The sequence below is a fragment of the Oryzias latipes genome, chromosome 2, assembly GCF_053564925.1.
Source record: "Oryzias latipes strain Hd-rR chromosome 2, Olatipes_Hd-rR_3.1".
Taxonomy (NCBI): Eukaryota; Metazoa; Chordata; class Actinopteri; order Beloniformes; family Adrianichthyidae; genus Oryzias; species Oryzias latipes.
Genome location: NC_136238.1, coordinates 29,182,458 through 29,196,608, shown reverse-complemented (window position 1 = coordinate 29,196,608; position 14,151 = coordinate 29,182,458). Strand labels below are relative to the sequence as shown.

At 40.2% G+C, this 14,151-nt stretch overlaps 1 protein-coding gene, 1 long non-coding RNA gene and 1 other non-coding gene across 9 annotated transcripts in view; 2 read left to right on the top strand and 1 right to left on the bottom strand.

The window, feature by feature from the left end:
• Nucleotides 1-1,443: 1,443 nt before the first annotated feature.
• On the top strand, nt 1,444-1,516 carry trnar-ucg (transfer RNA arginine (anticodon UCG)). Its single transcript has one exon. It is a non-coding gene; the product is annotated as a tRNA-Arg (tRNA).
• Nucleotides 1,517-3,286: 1,770 nt separating this feature from the next.
• The window catches only part of LOC144987763 (uncharacterized), a 296,127-nt gene continuing 285,262 nt past the window's right edge, over nt 3,287-14,151 (bottom strand). Inside the window, exon 6 of the mRNA XM_078937122.1 lies at nt 3,287-6,569. The gene's annotated coding sequence lies outside the window, so the exon portion shown is untranslated. The remainder of the gene's footprint in view (nt 6,570-14,151) is intronic.
• Nucleotides 6,861-12,355, top strand: LOC144988019 (uncharacterized). 7 transcript variants are annotated; one of them, XR_013651707.1, is made up of 7 exons: nt 7,157-7,470; nt 8,192-8,273; nt 8,475-8,557; nt 8,862-8,938; nt 9,571-9,682; nt 11,227-11,490; nt 11,919-12,355. It is a non-coding gene; the product is annotated as an uncharacterized LOC144988019 (long non-coding RNA). The 7 variants fall into 7 exon arrangements; XR_013651705.1 differs by having other exon boundaries at nt 7,158-7,470; nt 8,845-8,938; XR_013651704.1 differs by lacking the exon at nt 8,192-8,273 and having other exon boundaries at nt 7,193-7,470.

Genomic DNA, 14,151 nt, shown 5'->3' with positions numbered 1-14,151 from the left:
CACATAGATGTTGTGTGTGGAGCCCGTTTTCCTTTAGATGATCCAGCTCTTGGTCCACTGAACCTCCAACCTTCTTCCATTTGTTCAGCTGCTGGACAGAACAAAGAAAAACAAACAGATGTTTTTGCTGAGTCAGGAAAATGTCTGTTGGAGCTCCAACATGATTGTTGACGGTGTTCCTCCTCTTTCTGCTCCGCTGACGTCCTCATTTTCAGTTTCCTGATCAGACAAACTAAACTCTTTTCCAGGTTTGAATCACCAGAAGAAGAAGAAACTTCCACCTTTGTGCCACATGCTCAGAGAATCCACTTCCAGAACAGCAGAGATTCCCGCCACATGTGACAGAGCATCCAGGTGATCTCCAACTACAGGACATCATCACCTGCCTGTGACAGTCACACCTCCATTCTAGATGCAGCCAATGACCTCTAGGCTGTTTGAGGCTCAGAACAACATGACAGCCAGGAAGACCATCCCTCCTCCTGACCACCAGCTGCTCTGTCTCACAATGGCTGCCATGAGGAAGACTCCATGAAGAGTTAACGCCCAGAGGTCTGCTGGACCAGACACCATTCCTGACAGAGTGATCAGAGAGCAGAGCAGCTGCTAGACGTCTGATGTCTGACAGGAAATCTTCTAGCAGATGTCAGCTCCATCCCATCAGACGTTAGCTGACAGACTGGCGGCCATGAGCTGGAACAGCAGTCAGAAACACAGTCAGAGGGTGGAGATGGGCTGCAGGTGAAGCAGGAGTCCCCGCCAGAAAAGACGCTCAGAACTCCTCCTCTTCTTCAGCTTTCTCAGGGATGAAGCAGAAAATGATTTTTGCAGAAACATCCCTCCTGCCTCAACCCACTTGTGTCAAGTAGGAACTTCTGGAGCTGCTGGAGTCAGCTGGTTTCCATGGCAACGGCTGATGAAGGACAGCAGTTTATGTAAGGTGAGACTGGAACATTGATGTTTAAACTGAAACGACTGTTTCTGCTGTCAGAAGCTGCAGAAAGAAGAGACTCAGCGTTTTCCAGCAGCTTCATCCTGCAGAAACATCAGCAGAAGAGAAGCAGCAGCCATGAAGGGACTGAGGACAGACGGACATCCAGCCAGAATCCAAGCAGCACCTTCATCCTGATGAAGCTCCGCCCTCTGACCTCCATCAGTCATCTCCAGACTCCGCCCCCAGTCTGCAGCAGCTTCATCTGCTGCCTCCATCCTCTCTCTGTGAGTCTCTGCAGAGTTTTTCTGCAGCAGCAGCAGCATCAGAGCCAGAGAGCCAAAGAAAGTGGAAAGTCTGAGAAGGAAGCAGCTCTGAAGCTCTGCAGCTGACGGTGCAGCTTCAGGACTCATGAGGAGGAGCACACTGCAGCGCCTCTTCTTCCTCCTCCACCTTCCTCTTTGAGGCAGCAGAAGTTCCTCCAACTCCAGCTGGAAATTCCTGCCCTTACAGACCATGTGGCCTAATGGACAAGGCGTCTGACTTCGGATCAGAAGATTGAGGGTTCAAATCCCTTCATGGTTGGAGGCAGAACTTTCAGAGACTCCCACAGTGAGACACCTGCTGGCTGTTCTTTGTAACTGCATCTGCAGCTTCTAGAAGCGTCTTTGTTTCTGTTTTCATCTTTTCAAACAATTTGTTTTCTTCACATGAAGCCTAAAGAAATGTCCTCAGAATGATGGAAACAGTTTTTCTGCAGCTTGAAGCTGTTCTGGAAGATTTTCTTCTTTAGTGCAGAGAAATCTCTCATTTGATGAGACGGAGGAACTGCAGCAACGTTTCCTGGAAAACCTCCACATTTCATTGAAACCATGTTGGAACTTTGTCCATGAGGTCACATGGTCTGGAAGAAGCCCCAGTTCCAGCTGACAGAAGTCTGGTTCTGATCCATCAGATCTCACTAGCAACAGAACCAAACCTTCACGTGTTGCAGCAACAGTTTCCATGTTTGGGAGGATCTTCTGAAGAACAGCTCAGTTCCAGATCACATCATGATGTTTGATGTTTTCTTCATTCCAGGAAATCATCTGTGTCTCCTTTGATCTGTGCTGAGTCAGCACTTTGACTTCTTTTCAACTTTAGATCCATCATTTACAATCAAGGAGTTATTGATAAATATGATGTATTGACAGAAAATAAAGAGTAAATGTATTTATCATCCAGCAGTGATTGTGGTGTTTGGAAGTCTTTTATTTTGAAATTCCTCAAGGATGATCATCATGGTGGGATTTCTAGATCTGTATGAACTCATCCTGAATCCAAAAGACACTGGAGCATCAAAGAATCCAACCCATCTCTGCCAACATGAGGCTCTTACTTTGAAAAGTCTCAGACTTCCTGCAGGGAAACAGGCTTTCTGCTGCTGCACTGACAGATGTGCACGAGCTTGAAAGAGCTTCCTGACTGAGGAGCTGCAGACTTTCTCCTGCAGAGCAGCAGCTGACTTCAGCATCGTCATGGGAACACAGTCTGCTGCTGCTTCTGGAAACGTCTTCAAGGCTGTGGTGGGACTTGTTGGTCTGGAGGACAGATTCTCTGAGCAAATGCTGCTTCAGCTTCAAGCTTCAGCTCTTTTCTTCTGGCAGAGCTTAGAAGAAATGGAAACCTCCTTTGTTCTGACTGTTTGCTCCAAATCCCAGATTCAGGAATTCCTCCAAGAAGTTCAGCTCAGAGATCATCAGCAGAGAAAAGCCTGAAGTTCTGATGGAAAATGACAACAGAACATGATCAATATTATTGATCCACATGGAATCCAGAAGAAACTCTGAGGTGAAGACATGAAGACACAAGCTTCAGAGACATGAGGAGAAGTCAGAGTGGATTCATTCTGGACTTTCTTCTCACATCTTCTCTTCAGAACATCTTTGTCTTTGAACCTTCAAATCTTCTGAAATCTGATCATCCATGGATTGTTTTTGTGGGATCAGATCCAGAGTTGCTGAAAGTTCTGCTGCCCTCTGCTGGTCAAAGTGTCCAAACAGCAGAGGTGTTTCTCTCATTCTATCTTTCAGTCACAAACACACTGGTTATATTTTATACTATTAAACCTGTTATAAGATATATAAGGCTCTATAACGGCTGTCTTTACTGCACACAAATTGTGTTTTGTGAACAAACTCGTGAAAAAAAGTAAACAGTTCAGCTCAACATTAGATATTTCTGCTCAGCAGATGGTGAACATTAGTCAGATAAAAAACAGGAAAAACAGTTGTTCTGGAGTGTGATTCTGATTTTTAGATAAATGTAATATTTTTTACAGATTTTAAAAAAGAAAAATGCTTTCAAGTCGTCTGCTTCGTCTACAAGTTTAAACATTTATTCTCCTTAAAAGTCATTTTATGCTTACGTCTTTGAATAAATACATGTTTCACAGTGAATGCAGTACTTTATATCTTCCTTCATACATTTTTAGGAAAATCTTTTCCTCACTAAATGGTAGGGATGTGGTTCTACAAAGACTGTGGATCGTTCCTTAGGTGGCGATCCGATTCAATTCATGAATCTAGCTCAACGAACCACGATTCTTGCTTTTTAATAGAATATGTTTGTACAGTTACTATAGGTATGTAATTTTAAAGGATGTATAAAAAAGTTTAAATTATATGTATTAAATCAGCATCATTTAGAACCAAAGATCAAAATCAACAAAAGTGATACAAACACAAAGATTTATATAGAAAGAAAGAAATGGGGTTTGTAACTTCAAACAAGTTTCCATCAACATTCTGGTTACGTTCAGCAGTAACATAAACAACAAAAACATAAACCTCATTGTTGTCGGGTTGCACGGTGGTGCAGTGGTTAGCGCTCTTGTCTCAAAGCAAGAACGCCCTCAGTTCAAGTCCTGGTTGGAGGATCTGAAAACAGTAGAGTTTGCATGTTTGTCCCTGTGCATGTGTGGGTTTCCTCTGGAGACTCCAGCTTCCATCCCAGACATGCTTCATAGATCAATTGGTTGGTCTAAATTGTCCCTAGATGTGAATGTGAGAGTGCATGGGCCCTGTGACAGACTGGATGCAGGATGTCCCCTGCCTTCATGACCCCAAAAGGGAACAAACAGCTTAGAAGATGATTCACATGAAAATGTTCTCCACAGATTTTCCTTCCTCAAAGTTCTGCAACACTTTGTTTTAAATCATTGCATATTGAAGCCGCTTTTCTGTGCTGCAGAATTTGCTGATTCATGGTGATTCCATTAGTTAGTGGATTTAAAAGAAAATCTGTTTTCACTCAATGGTTACTAGTTAACATGCCTTGACAAATTAAAAACTGAAGTCCCTTCTTTAATCTAATACAACAATGAAATTATGACAAAAAAATCAAAGATATTTACAAAACATTTCTCATAATAATGTACACACTTTGACAACATAAACATTGTCAACATTATCAGAAAATACAACAATGGTCAACTAAATAAGTTTTGTCTAAAATAATAAAAAACAATGGCAGGACAAAATGTAGTTAATGCCTCCTTTGAACTGAATTACTACATCAATGCTCTGTGTCATTGAGGCCACCAGATTGGGGGTAGTCACTGAAAAAGATTTAGGCAATTTTGGCAATATGGGATGGTGCAAAATACAATCAGTCCACCAGTCTGACTGAGATAATTTACACCTCCAATACCAAAGCAGTCGCTGGCAGGAAGGACACAACACACTTTGTAACCCTTGTGCTATCTTAGATGACCCCACCCTTACATTGACGTGTTCTCCCTACCATGACAAAGGTGGATAAAGGTGGAAAGATTTCATGTAATCCATGGACACCAGTGAAGATCACAAATCATTGAAGATAAAAGGTTCAGAGCACTGTCTAGTGGGTCTAGATGACCCAACTCCCAATGGTAAAGTGTCTAGGATAGCACAAGGGTTAAACATGATCACTAAATGTTTTTGACATAAACATTTGTTAGAATGTTCTTTTTTTTCCTGGACAAAGAACATCGTTTTATTTAAACCTATACAATAAATTCACTAAATTAAACTAAGGCTTGAAATATTCCAACATTTTCCTTTTTTGTATATAAACAAAACAAGTTCTTTCTTTTAAAAACAAACAAAAAAAAAAAAACACGACCAAATGGCATTTTCACCATATTTTCCCATATACTGGACAAGTTTTCTGCTCTATGTTTTTCTGTTTTCGAAGTAGAGATTTTTCTGTAAATCCTTTATAAAAAATGTTTTCGTTACAAAAGAAAAGCTTCTCACCTGTGTGTGTTCTAATGTATTTTACTAAATTACATTTATGACTGAGCCATTTATCAGCCATAAAAACTATCTCTCACCTGTATGATTTTTCATGTGTGTTTTTAGAATAGATATTCGACTAAAACTGGCATCACATTCTTTACAAGTAAAAGGCTTTTCTCCTGTGTGAGTTTTCATGTGTGATTTGAGATGAGATATTTGACAAAAACTTTTTTCACATTCTTTACAAGAAAAAGGCTTTTCTCCTGTGTGAGTTCTCATGTGTGATTTGAGATTAGATAATTGATTAAAACTTTTTTTACATTCTTTACAAGAAAAAGACTTTTCTCCTGTGTGAGTTCTCATGTGTGATTTGAGATGAGATATTTGACTAAAACTTGCATCACATTCTTTACAAGAAAAAGGCTTTTCTCCTGTATGAGTTCTCATGTGTGATTTGAGATTAGATAATTGATTAAAACTTTTTTTACATTCTTTACAAGAAAAAGGCCTCTCTCCTGTGTGAGTTCTCATGTGTGTTTTGAGATTATATATTTGACTAAAACTGGCATCACATTCTTTACAAGAAAAAGGCTTCTCGCCTGTGTGAATTGTCCTGTGTCTTTTGAGATTAGATTTATAACTAAAACTTTTTTCACAGTTTTTACAAGAAAATGTCTTCCTTTCTGTTTGAGTTCTCATGTGAAATTTCAACTGAGGCCGCCCACTAAACTTTTTACCACATTTTTTAGATGCACAATATCTTTCATCAGACCCAGTTTGGACATGACTTCTGTCCCTCCTCTTCCTCTGATCTCTGTTCTCTGGGTCTGTCTCTGCATCTGTAGTTGATGTTGATTCTTCATGTTGGTTTCCTTCTTCATCCTGACTATCAGTTACATTAAAGCTCTGTTGATTGTTTAGATCTGCTTCACTGTTCTCATCTTCCTCAAAAGTAGGAATCTCCATCAAGGTATCAGTCTCCTGCTTCAGATCAATCTGATCTTCATCCTGACTGATGCAGAGTTCCCTTGGTTCCTCTTTAATCTGTGGTGGTTCTGGTTCCTCTTTAATCTGTTGAAATTGCTGCTCCCCTTGTTCCTCTTCAGTTTGTGAAGGTTCTGGTTCCTCATGTTCCACTTTGAAGTTCCTCTGCTGATTGTTTAGATCTGCTTCACTGTTCTCATCTTCCTAATAAGTAGGAATCTCCATCAAGGTATCAGTCTCCTGCTTCAGATCAATCTGATCTTCATCCTGACTGATGAAGACTTCCCCTGGTTCCTCTTTAGTCTGTGGATGTTCCGGTTCTTCCTGTTCCACTTTAAAGTTTCTCTGCTGGTTGCATTGATCTTCCTCTTCAGTCATCCAATGCTGGGGGAGTTCTGCAGGGATACAAACACAAGAAAAAGCCCTTTTTATACTTTTAAATGAATTTGTGTATTGGCAAACACCAATAAAAGTCAAAAACTGCTCAGTCATATATTTCACACTAGTTCAGGGGTGGGCAAAATACAGCCCGCGGTCTTAATTTCGGCTTGCCCCCATGATTGGTCAGGCCCACTGAACAATATCAGAGGCCCGTGTTTTTTTTTTTTATCTGCCCACATGATCAAGAAGTGACATTTTATTTCCCCCTTATGCAGTCTGTGTATGGAGTTAATTCAGTCTCAATAATCAGAAATGCACACAACCGGTTTTACAAATGCACACGCTCCGATTCACAAATGTCATTTTATGCAAACGTGAAAAATAAATTCGGAAATACACACCCTGTGTTTCACAAACACACAGATTGTGTTTCACACATGCACACTAAATGTTTTACAAATGCACAATAAGTGTTTCTCACAAATGTGCACACTGTTTTTCACAAAAACATTTTAGAAATTCACAATAAATGTATCAGAAATACACAGTAAGTGCTTCACAAACATGATTTTTAGGTACACATGTGGTGTGAACTCACAGATCATTCGAACTGCAGACTGTGCATTCAAAATCCCGTTCTCGTTTGTGAATCTCCCCGTGTGTGTGAGAGATTTTTCTACGGTGAATATTGAGACTCATCTGACGGAGCGGGTCGACTAATCTCACCATTGGCTAGTGAATCTGTCAATCAAACTCATCGGGAAAGCAGGCGGGTTCGCTTTTAGCCAATCGAATGGCCCCTTACACTCCTCACTTTCAAAGTGACGAGGGAGGGAGCTGTTCAGCACAGCAGTTGGGAGGACGCGGGCGGCAAACATGGCGGAGAGGTCTTCTGAACGGGATCAGTCTCAGCCCGTAAGTAATGCATTTATTTGATCATTCCCTCGTTGTACGTCCTGTAATGTTATTGAATACTAAGTTGAAGCGTTCTCCTTTGCCAAGTGACATGTGTGAATGCTTTATGAACACTGCAGCCGAGTCGTTTGCAGAGTACCCCCACCGCAAATTAGCTTAGCTTTGTTTTGCTTAGCCTGTGCAAGTTGTGTCTGCCTGTGAGTGTGAGTGAAGTTCAAGCCGGTGTCGGTTCAAGCTAGCGTCTATAGCCAATGATCTGTAGGTTCTTAACATGATTCAGATAGAACTAAGGGGAAAAGCATGCCGGATTTACAGCAGCAAAGAAAGTTTAATAAAAAGTATTGATTTGGAGACGGCGATTTGTTTAAACACTGATGCTATGCTATGCTAACTAGCTAGTGGTTCAATGTGCTGCCTTTATGTAAACGCGATCCGCCGGGTTAAAGTTAGACACAGCATTTTCACAACCCAGACTTTAAGACGGGGTGGACTGTGCAACAAAGTTAATTCATATGACATTCATGAAAACGGCATTTTTTAAATATAACATATATGAATCCACTGTTGAATGAAAGAAGCATCATTAAGTTTCTAACGTTAGAACCCGTATTCATTGTGATGACCAGCCCTGTGAGATTGTGTCAGAGTGACAGCCACTAAATTCCCCGTATCTTTACTTCCAATGACATAATGACAAGAATCCCAAACATTATGTTTTTAGGCTGTTTTGTAGTCGATAAGTAGTCACAGAAAGGGTGGATGGGAGAAATCAGCTGTCAACAGTGATTAGAGTAGAAGTTACTGTAAGTATTACACACAGGCTTCCTGTGATCAGTGTCTTGTCTCTGATTTTTTTTAAAGGTGTTCTTTACTACAAGCTCAAGTAATCATAGCAAGAGTGTTTTAAAAAAATTCCCCTTTCATATATTTGAAAATTATGTAATTTAAGATCAGACAGCTAAATTATCTAATCCATGTTTGTTGTGTTTTTATTTATTCTCTAGGAATTACTGAAGCGTGACAGCGTGACAATCTTTTGTTCCTCGTGCCATCAGGCAATACAACTCTCTGGCAGGGCATCTTACAAGTAATTTCTTTTAATTTTACACACTGATTTTCCAATTATTTACCTTTTTTTTATCAATCTTTTTATTTTGTGATATTTCTATTTGTAATGCATGTGTGTTTATGTGTTTTTTTAAGATGGCCATTTAAAAAAATTTTCCTCAGGGATTATTAAATACCTTTCTATTCTATTCTATTTCATATTTTATCATCCTATTGTATTACTGTTTTACCTGTCAATTGGGAATTTAGCATTCTTGCCCCTGTAAATATCTGTCAGTTGAAAGTATTTGTACTTGTATTCCATAGATCTTGTACCTGAGAAGATGGCAGACAACAACTGTGCAGACACCCACTTGGCCTTCTTCAGTGACGCTGTGAACGTTTATGGCTTTCCTCTGAGGTATTCATGTTATTCATAAAGAAATATTTTATTCACATATCAGGCAGGATAAGTACTTGGTTATTTGTACAAAAATAAAATTACTTTTTTTAGACTCCTCTCCATAAACAAAGGCAACTCTAAAACTTTCCCCTCATGAATAACATTTTACCCCCCCTTAACAGTCTCTCTCACCTCATTTTTTTCCCCAGTGATACATGTAACCCACTCCTGCAATTTATCTAACCTAGAAATTCTACTTATTGGCATCAGATGGTAAATGGTAAATGGCGTATACTTATATAGCGCCTTTCTTCCTACAAGGACAAAGCACTTTACAGTCACAGACCCATTCACCCAGTCACACACACATTCACACACACAGTCACACACTGGTGGTTGCTCCGCTGCCAAACACAGGTGCCCGCCTACCACCAGAGGCAAAGTGGGGTTCAGTGTCTTGCCCAAGGACACTTCGACTCATGGGCGTGCAAGGCGGGAATCGAACCTGCAACCTTACGATCATGGGACGACCGCCCTACCGCTGCACCACGCTGCATACATAAGAACATTACATTTTAAACTGATGTGTACCGTATTGCCGATGCATTTGTAATTATGTGTTTGAGACATGATTTTCATGTTATTGTCAGGGTGAGAGGAGATCACGGAGGAGAAAATGTGGGCATAGCCGAGTTAATGCTCACAGTACGTACAACTGACACAAACGGCTTCATTGTGGGAAAAGTGTACACACAATCAACGGTGAGTTGAACCTAGTTTTAGAAGCTTTAATATATACACAGGGCTCCAGACTGCGTCCATTTGGTCGCATTTTGCGACCAAAATTTGAGAGTGTGCAACTGAATTTTACACCCAGTCGCACATGTGCTACCAGTAAATTTGCCTCCTCCACCCTCCGTATTTTTTATACATTAAACATGAAAGGAGCACGTCAATGATCGATGAAATGAGAGATGAAATCATCAATGAGACGCGAGCGCACACGCACGCAGGCAGACACACACACTCGCGCGGATACTCATGAGACTGGAGCACACGCGAGCACACACTCGCGTTTCATTGAGTGATGCCTGAGGCGGCCAATGCGTGTGAGAAGAATAGGGAAAGTCACTGCAAGTGGCTAAAATATGTGGAGGGGCGGGGCCTAGAGACAATCGAGCGCGCGTAAACATCTGTGGGAAGGAAACGGAGACAAATATCATCACAACCTGATATGTGCGTCTGAGCTATGGGTAAGCGAACTATTGATTCGTTCTTCTGACCTGCAGCTAGTGTACCAGTGACAGTGTACAGCAGGGGTCTCAAACTCGAATGAAATCGAAGCTGCAGCGAGACTGAAAGAGACCAGGAATTAGGAGTTGTCCTTAACATTCACTTTCGTTTTAATATGCCTCTCCCCCTAAGTATGAGCTGTGATATTACATGTTTTATAATTATTTTAATGTTTTGTAATGGATGTCGCCTTTTTTTAATCAGTTGGTATTTTAAATTATTTTAATTGATCAGTGAACTACAAAAAACCCATCAGGACGCAGGTCCCATAATGCATTGTTTTGTAGTCTGTAGGGCAGCTTTTAGTCAATTCAATACTAAATTTCCAGCTGCGTTCGCTCTGATTGGTGTCTTGCTCTCACCCCTTTCTTGTGATATTTTTGTTTTGATTGACAGGTGATGTTGGAGCAAAAACAAAAATATACGTCACACACCAGGTGATCTGTGCAGTGTTGCGTCCATCTGGGTGATCTCAAACACGCTTATTGTGCATCTTGGCTGAACCTATTTGGTGTCACCAACATGAATTTCCATCCTCTAATATTTACATACATTTAAGTATTGTTTGAAACTGTGAAATTACGAAAGGTTACTACGGTAATCACTTGTTACTAAAAACTTTTTTTTATTCTAAATGTATGGTATTTTTTTTTACTATTTTTACTTAGTTGTACTGTCGTGACAGCGATGGTGCTGTCAGTTTACCTTCATGTTGCATCTTCAAAAGTGCAGAATAAAATATGACACTGAATTAGAAACAGCACATTGTAATTTCTGCATCTATTATTAAAGTATTTATTTGTAATACAGTGGAAATTAGTAGATTTGGTTAGAATGTTGATTTACGGTATGCGCCCCTAAATTTTCTGGTTGTGCCCCTAAAATTTTCAGTTAGGGGCCACTATGCTCCTAGTGAAAAAAGTTAGTCTGGAGCCCTGATACATAAAAGTGAATGATGTATTAAAAATAAATCTGACAATATAATATTTCTTTTTGCTTTTTTCCAAATACAGGATTGAGCTCCTCTGGTGTGATGTCTTCATGGGTGTTACTGGTTTATATTACAACATCCTGCTCTCTCCTGAGGACCAAGACTTGCTCAATATCAGTCACATCACGTATTCTGCTGCCATTACATTTTTCTACCACGCATTCAGGCCAGTTTGGATGTCTTTAGTGACGCGTGGGACAGCCATCCAATCAGGACGGAGCAAAGCATGACACCAAATCAGCTGTGGCAGTTGGGCTTGACCCAGAACCCTGTTTCTGATCCCCGGGTAAATGCTTTATTTAATCTCACTGTACTGGACAACTGATTTGTGTGCAGTTTGACTAAAGTGGAAAGTATCAAGACGAGTATCATGAAATCATAATGACTACAGTGAATTTTCATCGAAAATGAATGAAAAGGATTATTGTTGTGTGGTGCAAACAATTTCCCTAAATTGTTTGTTTGTAGGAAGAATAGCACATCTGCAAGTTCAAAATGCATCACAATGCATGGCCTTATGAGCCATCAGATGTACTAATGTCACTACTTTGTTAAGGTTCACTTATTTGCAAATTATAAACAGTTATGGAGATATGAGGTCTGCCTGCAAGCAACAATATAAGTTATTATTAGTCGGTCACTGTTCCTACATAATCTAAAACACAAAAAAAACAGTGCTGTTCATAAACGGTATCTTTTTTTTTTTTTTGTCAGGGTATGCTGGTTCCAGAGATTGAATGGGAGGAGAGTGGATCCATGACTGAACCTCATCCTGGGATCAATGTCCTGGTATGGGACAGTCCTCTTTTGGGTCCACAAATGTTGGAACTGCAAGACGACATCAATCCATTGTGGAATTCAGACCGTTTGGGAGTGGACCTACATCTTTACTGTCCAGTGTGTTTAGAACTTAATTTAGGCGACATAATTACATACAGAAGAAGAGAGACTGAGGGGAGGAAGACAGAGTTCAAATAAATACTGCTGTATTGTTCAAGGGACTTCATTGTATGTAAGGATGTTATGAAAATTAGTTCCAGTTTAAATAAAATTCAAATCAGTAGAGATCCCACATTTGCTTAAATTTTGATGTTTTAATCTGTCCATGTTTTCACTGAATTTTACTCTGCAATAAAGGGTGAATGTTTGCACTTTGTTGTTCTATGACCATCTTTTGTTGTGTAGTATTTAACCAGCTATAAAACCCAGAGAGATGAGGATCTTTTTTGCAAGGGTGACCTGGCCAAGAGGTGTATATGTATATGGTTACAATATAAAATCAATGACATTTGAGTTATTAAAAAAATAAAATTAAGGTCAAGCAAAGTGACTTCGGGCTGAGCAGGGGAGGTGTATTGGGTATCTGTGATTGACAGTGAGATGAACTTGAGGTAATGTAGTCCCACTGCGTGGTACGGAGCAAAGTGATGCCAGTTTCTCCACAAAACCTTCTGTGGAAGTTGCAGATTTTTCTCCTCCACCTTCATATGATCCAAACCGTGTCTGAGTGTTGAAATGACGCTAGCATGAAAGCTAAGAGAATAACGTACAAACAATCCAGAGTGAAACATTCATTTTAAATCTCATGACCAGTACAGAGTTCGATGGATTCAATGTCAACTGCATATAACCACTGTTGCCTTGCTCCCAGGTCCACTGAAAAGTTGAACAAGCCAGTCATTTTTGACAACCGAAGGCAATAAACCGACAAGCCATGCTAAGGCTAACACGCTAACGACCGACTGGTACAGAATCAAATATGGGCGGGGCTTTTGCCACCCGCAGAAAGCGTAGAGAAAGTGTAAGGGGCCATACGATTGGCTAAAAGCGAAACCGCCTGCTTTCCCGATGAGTTTGATTGACAGATTCACTAGCCAATGGTGAGATTAGTCGACCCGCTCCGTCAGATGAGTCTCAATATTCACCGTAGAAAAATCTCTCACACACACGGGGAGATTCACAAACGAGAACGGGATTTTGAATGCACAGTCTGCAGTTCGAATGATCTGTGAGTTCACACCACATGTGTACCTAAAAATCATGTTTGTGAAGCACCTACTGTGTATTTCTGATACATTTATTGTGAATTTCTAAAATGTTTTTTGTGAAACACAGTGTGCACATTTGTGAGAAACACTTATTGTGCATTTGTAAAACATTTAGTGTGCATTTGTGAAACACAATCTGTGTGTTTGTGAAACACAGGGTGTGTATTTCCGAATTTATTTTTCACGTTTGCATAAAATGACATTTGTGAATCGGAGCGTGTGCATTTGTAAAACCGGTTGTGTGCATTTCTGATTATTGAGACTGAATTAACTCCATATCTGTGCTCCAACCTGAAACCCTCTAAAATTCCTGTCAAACAGAACAGAAGACAGTCTTCTCTTTCTACGTCGCAGTTCATCTTTACCGGTTTAGTTCATTTTTTTAGAGCGATTATGCTGTGTTTTTTAAACAGCACCCTGTTCTGTGTCCTGATTGGCTGGAGACCCTGTCAATCAATCTCGTCAGTCCGTACCGTGTCTCCTGTACAGAAACGCGGAGCTCTTCAGATATTCAGAAATCTTTGATCCATCAGATCTTTAGTTTTTATTCTAAGATCCTGGACTTAATTTCCATGAAAGTTTGAGACTTCCACTGCGCGAAAAGAGCCAGAATCCTCAATATCTGTTGTGGATACTTTCTTAGATATCTAAAGAATCTGGCCCATTTCTAATGCATATCCAGACATGCAGCATATCTGAAGATATCCGGGCAAAAGATACTGGTTGTGTCTTATTTTGGTCATATCCAAGTTCCGAATATGACCTGAAATCAAATCTGGAAATATCTGGAGTAAAGATACTGAAGAAGGTAAATATCCTGTAGTATCTGTAGTGTATACTTATCTAAGTGTTGAGGCATTTCTGGTGCATATCCAGACATGCAGCATATCTGAAGGTAT